This window comes from Somniosus microcephalus, chromosome 1, assembly GCF_052327205.1.
Source record: "Somniosus microcephalus isolate GS21.2 chromosome 1, FLI_Smic_1.0, whole genome shotgun sequence".
Lineage (NCBI taxonomy): Eukaryota > Metazoa > Chordata > Chondrichthyes > Squaliformes > Somniosidae > Somniosus > Somniosus microcephalus.
Genome location: NC_140987.1, coordinates 17,433,850 through 17,442,099, shown reverse-complemented (window position 1 = coordinate 17,442,099; position 8,250 = coordinate 17,433,850). Strand labels below are relative to the sequence as shown.

At 49.9% G+C, this 8,250-nt stretch overlaps 1 protein-coding gene across 4 annotated transcripts in view; it reads left to right on the top strand.

Moving 5' to 3' along the window:
- The first annotated feature begins 1,323 nt into the window (after positions 1 to 1,323).
- The window catches only part of slc5a6a (solute carrier family 5 member 6a), a 130,058-nt gene continuing 123,131 nt past the window's right edge, over positions 1,324 to 8,250 (top strand). For all 4 annotated transcript variants that reach the window (XR_015074215.1, XR_015074226.1, XM_085970600.1 and 1 more), the window contains exon 1: positions 1,324 to 1,406. The gene's annotated coding sequence lies outside the window, so the exon portion shown is untranslated. The remainder of the gene's footprint in view (positions 1,407 to 8,250) is intronic.

Sequence of the window (8,250 nt, the reverse complement as noted above, 5' to 3'; positions counted from 1 at the left end):
CAAAGCCTCCTTGAAAAAGTGTAACACCCCCACCGACACCTGGGAATCCCTGGCCCAAGACCGCACAAAGTGGAGAAGCATCTGGGAAGGCGTCGAACACCTCGAGTCTCTTCGCCGGGAGCAAGCGGAAGCCAAGCGCAGGTAGTGCAAGGAGCGCACGTCAATCCAAGCACCCCACCCACCCGCCCCTTCAACCACCGTCTGCTCCACCCGTGACAGAGACTGTAGGTCCCGCATTGGACTCATCAGTCACCTGAGAACTCATTTTTAATGTGGAAGCAAGTCATCCTCGGTTCCGAAGAGAGAAGTGTTGGAGATAGTCAATTTCAATTCAATTCAAATCGCTTTATTGGCATGAGACAAGGTACATCTTATGTTGCCAAAGCATCGAAAAACATTCATGTTTGTACACAAAAATACAGATCTATCCATACAGTGTATAAACAGATATATCCCTGAGTGTATAAATATACATTCATATAATTTGTATATACTCTTTTCTTATATTTAGTGGTTGTCCCTCTGTTTATGGCAAGCTGTAACATAGTGTGCCGCTAATGTTACACAATTTCTCTCTTCCCCTAGTAGGTATGGGAGTTTTTGGTCGTCATTCAAATTTCTGAATTCCGGGCATATTTTTGTGAATTTTGGGTAGAAATTCTCCCTTATGCCCTGATATTTTCTACAAGCTGTGAGGAAGTGCATCTCTGTCTCCACCACTCCCTGACTGCAGTGAGAGCATATCCTGTCCTCCCTTGGTAGCCGGGTCTGCCTGTGTCTGCCTTTTTCGATGGCCAGGCTATGTTCACTAAGTCTGTACATAGTCATTGCCTGGCACTGGCCCCACCCCCTCCCTGAGACTGGTCCCGCCCCCTCTGACACGGCCCCGCCCCCCCTCTGACACGGCCCCGCCCACTCCCCCTCCATGTTTTCATGTGGAGGGAGGCCGCACGTGGACCGATCCGCGGATTTCCCCAGTGCGCTTTTAACTGATTAAAACCCCGCCTGGCGCCCGGGACGGGAATCGGCGGCCCCGCTAGCCTCCGGGAGCCCGGCCGAGCCGAGCCTGTTGGTCGAGGTGTTTTGGTGCGGGGCGGAAGCGCTGCCCAGCCGTGTTTCCGGCCGCCATGTTGGTGCAGGAATGCACCCCCTCCTGTCCCGCCCTGTGATTGGTGGGCCGGGGCAGTGCCCGCCTCCGCCATGTTGATGCAGGAATGCACCCCTCTCCTGTCCCGCCCTGTGATTGGTGGGCCGGGGCAGTGCCCGCCTCCGCCATGTTGGTGCAGGAATGCAACCCCTCTTGTCCCGCCCTGTGATTGGTGGGCCGGGGCAGAGCCCGCCTCCGCCATGTTTGTCATTGAGAGTCTGCTGGAGCCGATCGCGACGGAGGCCTGGGCGAGCCGCTGGTGAGAAACACACCGGGAATATCATATATAATATAATGGGGGAGGCTCGGTAACCAGCCCAGGCCGGAGAGGAGGGGAGAGGGAGAGCTCGGGAGCATCATAACGGCACAGAAGGAGGCCATTCTGCCCGTCCCGGCTGCAAATTTTTTTCCTTCATGTACTTATTTTTTATCCCTGTTGAAAGCTGTGATTGAGTCTGCCTCCACCACCCTTTGAGGCAGTACAATCCAGATCTTAACCACTCGCTGCGTAAAAAAGATTTTCTTACGTTGCCTTTGGTTCTTTTGCCAATCCCCTTAAATCTGTCCTCTGGCTCTCGACCCTTCTGCCAATGGGAACAGTTTCTCTACTCTGTCCAGACCCCTCGTGATTTTGAACACCTCTATCAAATCTCCTCTCAACCTTCTCTGCTCTAAGGAGACCAACCCCAACTTCTCCAGTCTCTCCACATAACTGAAGTCCCTCATTCTTGGAACCATTCTCGTAAATCTTTTTTGCACTCCCTCCAAGGGCGTCGCATCCTTCCTAAAATGTGCCTGCCACCTTCAACAATTTGTGCACATATACCCCCAGGTCTCCTTGTTCCCGCACACCCTTTAGGATTGTACCCTTTAGTTTATATTGCCTCTCCTCGTTCTTCCTACCAAAATATATCACTTTGCACTTTTCTGCGTTAAATTTCATCTGCCGCATGTCTGCCCATTCCAGCAGCCTGTCTATGTCCTGTTGAAGTCTATCACTATCCTCCTCACTGTTCACTTTACTTCCAAGTTTTGTGTCATCTGCAAATTTTGAAATAGTGCCCTGTACACCCAAGTCATTAATATATATCAAGAAAAACAGTGGTCCTAGTACCGACCCCTGGGGAACACCACTGTTTCTCATTGAAACTTATAAAATTCTAACAGGACTAGACAGACTAGATGCAGGAAGGATGTTCCCGATGGCCGGGGAGTCCAGAACCAGGGGTCACAGTCTAAAGATAAGGGGTAAGCCATTTAGGACAGAGATGAGGAGGAATTACTTCACCCAGAGAGTGGTGAACCTGTGGAATTCTCTACCACAGAAGGCAGTGGAGGCCAATTCATTAAATATATTCAAGAAGGAGTTAGATGTATTTCTTAAGGCTCAAGGGATATGGGGAGAAAGCAGGGACAGGGTACTGAACTTGGATGATCAGCCACGATCTCATTGAATGGCGGAGCAGGCTCGAGGGGCCGAATGGCCTACTCCTGCTCCTATCTTCTATGTTTCTACCTTCCTCCAGTCTAAAAAGCAACCGTTCACCACTACTCTCTGTTTCCTGTCACTTAGCCAATTTTGTATTCATGCTGACACTGTCCCTTTTATTCCATGGCCTTCAGCTTTGCTGGCAAGCCTATTATGTGGCACTTTATCAAATGCCTTTTGGAAGTCCACATCAACCGCATTGCCCTCATTAACTCTCTGTTACCTCTTCAAAAAACTCAAATCAAGTTAGTTAAACATGATTTACCTTTAATAAATCCGTGCTAGCTTTCCTTAATTAATCCACACTTGTCCAAATCACTGTAAATTTTGTCCCGGATTTTCGTTTCTAAAAGATTCCGCACTACCCAGGTTAAACTGACTGGCCTGTAGTTGCTGGGTTATCCTTGCACCCTTTTTTGAACAAGGGTGTAACATTTGCAGAGAGAGCAAGAGAGGGAGGGAGCGCGCGAGAGAGTGAGGGAGCGCGCGAGAGAGTGAGGGAGCGCACGAGAGAGGGAGTGCGCAAGAGAGGGAGGGGGAGCACGCGCGCGAGAGGGGTAGCACGCGCGCGAGAGGGGTAGCACGCGCGCGAGAGAGGGCGCGCGAGCGCGAGAGAGTGGGGGAGCGCGAACGCGAGAGAGTGGGGGAGCGCGCGCGCGAGAGTGGGGGAGCGCGCGCGCGAGAGTGGGGGAGCGCGCGCACGAGAGTGGGGGAGCGCGCACACACGAGAGAGGGAGCGCGAGGCGGCGAGAGAGAGAGCGAGCGCGCGCATGTGTGAGTGAGGCCGAGAGACAGGCAGGCAGATAAAGACAGAGAGAGGGCGAGGGTCAGAGGGTATCGGGACAGACATTGAGAGAGACACACAGTCAGACAGTCAGTGTGTTGGGCAATAACTGCAAATCTTCCAGTATCAGATACTGAGAACAACTTAGAAAGCCAATGAGACGTAGCCCGGTGCCGAGTGTTGTCTGGCAGACAATCAGCAGCCAGTCAAGTCTGACCGAGCACCGGAGACAGGCAGTAGGTCAAACAGACCCCAGAGGCAGGACTTGCAGCTCAGCCCAAGACAGTTAACTAAAACGCAGATGGAGACAGCTCAACCGATCAAAGGGGAGCCAGGAAACCACAGCTCGCCCAGCAACATGCCTCTCCCTGTGGTCAGAATTTCACTCCCACACGTTTCCTCAATGCTCCTAGGCTCTGCGCAATCCACTACGGCATTGCTGTAAGATCCAAAACTAGGGTCATAATTTTTTTTTTCTGTTTATGGGATCAGGGCGTCGCTGACAATGTCAGCAATTATTGCCCATCACTAACTGCCCTTGAGAAGGTGGTGGTGAGCCGCTTTCTTGAACCGCTGCAGTCCCGTGTGGTGAAGGTGCTCCCCCAGTGCTGTTAGGGAGGGAGTTCCAGGATTTTGACCCAGTGATGATGAAGGATCGGCGATATACTTCTCAAAGTCAGGATGGTGTGTGACTTGGAGGGGAACTTAGAAGTGGTGGTGTTCCCATGCGTCTGCTGCCCTTGTCGTTCTCGGTGGAAGAGGTCGCGGGTTTGGGAGGTGCTGCCGAAGAAGCCTTGGCGAGTTGCTGCAGTGCATCTTGTAGATGGTACACATTGCAGCCACGGTACACTGGTGGTGGAGGGAGGGAGTGTTTAAGGTGGTGGATGGGGTGTCAATCAAGTGGGTTGCTTTGTCCTGGATGGTGTCGAGCTTCTTGAGTGTTGTTGGAGCTGCACTCATCCAGACAAGTGGAGAGTATTCAATCACACTCCTGACTTGTGCCTTGTAGATGGTGGAAAGGCTTTAGGGAGTCAGGAGGTGAGACACTCGCCGCAGAATACCTAGCCTCTGACCTGCTCTTGTCACAGTATTTATGTGGCTGGTCCAGTTAAGTTTCTGGTCAATGGTGACCCCCAGGATGTTAATAGTGGGGGATTCGGCGATGGTAATGCCATTGAATGTCAAGGGGCAGTGGTTAGACTCTCGCTTGTTGGAGATAGTCATTGACTGGCACTTCTGTGGCGCGAATGTTACCTGCCAGTTATCAGCCCAAGCCTGAACGTCGTCCAGGTCTTGTTGCATGCGGGCATGGACTGCTTCATTATCTGAGGAGTTGTGAATGGCGCTGAACACTGTGCTGTCATCAGCAAACATCCCCATTTCTGAGAAATATAAAAATGTCACCAATGAATCCAACAAGGAATAGAGAAATAAAAACAGAAAATTCTGGAAATACTCAGCAAGTCAGGCAGCATCAGTAGAGAGAGAAACGGAGTTAACGTTTCAGGTCGATGACCCTTCGTCAGAACTGGAAAAAGTTAGAGATGTAACAGAGTTTTAAGTTAGTACAGGGGCAGGGAAAAGGGGGGGGGGGAAAGAACAAAAGGGAAGGTCTGTGATAGGTTGGAAGACAGGAGAGATTAAGAGACAAAAGGGATGATGGTGCAAGGCAAAAGAAGGTGGTAATGGGACAAGTTAAGAAACAAAAGATGACTCGAGATGAAGTGTAAATGGCAATGGCAGAATGATTGACAGCTGCCATGTGAGAGAAAAAAATAGGGGCCGAGGTTATGATCTGAAATTGTTGAACTCGATGTTGAGTCCAGAAGGCTGTAAGGTGCCTAATCGCAAGATGAGGTGCTGTTCCTCGAGCTTACATTGAGCTTCATTGGAACAGTGCAAGAGGTCGAGGACAGTGAGGTCAGAGTGGGAGTGGAGCGGAGAATTAAAGTGACAGGCGACCGGAAGCTCGGGGTCACCCTTACGGACTGAACGGAGGTGTTCCGCAAAGCGGTCACCCAATCTGCGTTTGGTCTCCCCAATGTAGAGGATACCGCATTGTGAGCAGCGAATACAGTATACTAGATTGCAAGAAGTACAAGTAAATTGCTGTTTCACCTGGAAAGTGTGTTTGGGGCCCTGGACAGTGGGAAGGGAGGAAGTAAAAGGGCAGGTGTTGCATCTCCTGCGCTTGCATGGGAAGGGGAGGATCGAGGAGTGGACCAGGGTGTCGTGGAGGGAGCGGTCCCTTCGGGAATGCTGAAAGGGGAGGGGAGGGGAAGATGTGTTTGGTGGTCGGATCACGCTGTAGGTGGCGGAAATGGCAGAGGATGACCCGTTGAATGTGGAGGCTGGTGGGGTGAAAGGTGAAGACAAGGGGAACCCTATCCTGGTTCTGGGAGGGAGGGGAAGGGGTGAGAGCAGAAGTGCGGGAAATGGAACAGACACGGTCGAGGGCCGTGTCAACCACTGTAGAGGGGAATCCTCGGTTGAGAAAAAAGGAAGACATATCGGAAGCACTGGTATGGAAGGTGGCATCGTCAGAGCAGATGCGGCGGAGATGGAGAAACTGGGAGAATGGAATAGAGTCCTTACAGGAAGCGGGGTGGGAGGAAGTGTAGTCAAGGTAGCTGTGGGAGTCAGTGGGCTTGTAGTGAATATTTGTCAATAGCCTATCCCCAGAAATGGAGACAGAGAAGTCAAGGAAGGGAAGAGGCGGAGATGAACCATGTGAAGGCGAGGGAACGGTGGAAATTGGAAGCAAAGTGAATGAAATTATCTAGTTCAGGGCGAGAGCAGGAAACGGCATCGATGTACCAGAAAAAGAGGTGAGGGAGGGGACCTGAGTAGGACTGGAAAAAAGAATGTTCCACATGTCCCACGAAAAGGCAGGCATAGCTGGGACCCATGCGGGTTCCCATAGCAACACCTTTAATTTGGAGGAAGTGAGTGGAGTCAAAGGAGAAGTTGTTCAATGTGAGAACAAGTTCAGCCAGCGGAGGAGGGTGGGGATTGGTTGGACCTCTGTTCAAGGAAGAAGCGGAGCGCCCTCAGGCTGTCCTGGTGGGGGATGGCGGTGTAGATGGATTGGTGAAAAGCTTCTTGGTGAAAAACATCTTTACCCAGAGAGTGGTTAGGATGTGGAACTTGCTACCACAAGGAGTGGTTGAGGCAAATAGCATAGGTGCATTTAAGGGGAAGCTAGATAAACACACTAGGGAGAAAGGAATAGACGGATATGCTGATAGGGTGAGATGAAGAGGGGTGGTAGGTGGCTCATGTGGAGCATAAACACCGACATGGACCAGTTGGGCCGAATGGCTTGCATTTGTGTTGTGAATTCTATGTAATCCAAAATCAGCCAGTAGGACAGACGCGCATGATAGGAACATAGGAATTGCCAAACGATAAAAGATCACGGTCCATCTAGTTCGCCTTCGGGTAGTTGCATGATCCAACCATAATGAAGTTGTTGACCAATCATGACAATCAATCTCTATCAATGAGTCTACAACAGACCCAGACATGAGGCGAGGAAAACCCCCAGTGGTGGAGAGCTTTAATAACCATAGGTCCAAGTCACCTGTTCCTCCCGAGCCTGCTTCACTTGTACAACCATATCTTGAAGGACAATGAAATCAACTGATGGAGTCATAAAGAGTACATGTGGTGTCAAGGTTCATGCTGCACCTGAGTACTTCCGTGATCTGTTTATGAGGGCAGGCTTCGTTTACCTGTCCTGTGATGTAGGACTTGATACCCGCGAGAGGGCTTGACCAGGAATCAGGACATTGCCATCGCTGGCAAGTAGGCAGATATTCTCATCTACCCGCCCAGCTGGTACGAGGCAAATAATCTTGAGTATAATTGAAAGAAGGAACTTGCATTTATATAGCGTGTTTCGCAACCTCAGGACCTCCCAAAGCACATCATAGCCAATTAAGTACTTTTTGAATAGGGCTAACTTCAATGGGATGCAAAAGAATCTAGCCAGAGTAAAATGGAACCAAAGACTGACAGGAAAAACTGTAACGGAACAATGGGTGATCTTTAAGGAGGAGATGTTCCAAGTACAGGCTAGGTACATTCCAACAAGAGGGAAGGGTAAGGGAACCAAAGCAAGGGCTCCTTGGATGACGTGGGAGATAGAGAAGATGAAACAAAAAAAGAGGGTGTATGATGCATGTCAGGTGAATTCTTCAAGGGAGAACCAGACCAAATACAATAAGTTGAGAGGGGATCAGATTGGCAAAGAGAGAATATGAGAGTAGAATGGCGGTTAACATAAAAGAGTTTACATCACCAAAGAAGGTGATGTATGTTTAGAGGCGCAGGGCAAGGCTGGAATACTCAATGAGTACTTTGTATCGGTGTTTACTAAGGAGGTGGATGCTGACAAAATATCGGCAGAAGTGGAAAAGGTAGAAGGAATGGAAGGGGTGAAAATTGATAGACAGGATGTACTAGAAAGGCTACGTATGCTTAGAGTGGACAAGTCGCCTGCGCCAGATGGCTTGCATGTCAGGTTGCTAAGGGAATTGGGGGAGGAGAGAGCGGAAGGGCTTGCCATAATTTTCCAAACTTCCCTAGATTCAGGGAAGGTGCCTGAGGATTGGAAAGTGGCAAATGTGACACCATTGTTCAAGAAAGGGTGTAAGGATAATCCAAGTAACTACAGGCCAGTCAGTTTAACATCAGTGGTGGGTAAAGTTTTAGAAACAATAATCAAGGAAAAAATTAACGGGCATTTGGAGAGATTTAAGCTAATTAAGGAAAGCCAACATGCATTTGTAAAAGGAAGATTGTGTTTGACTAATCTCAGTGAATTTT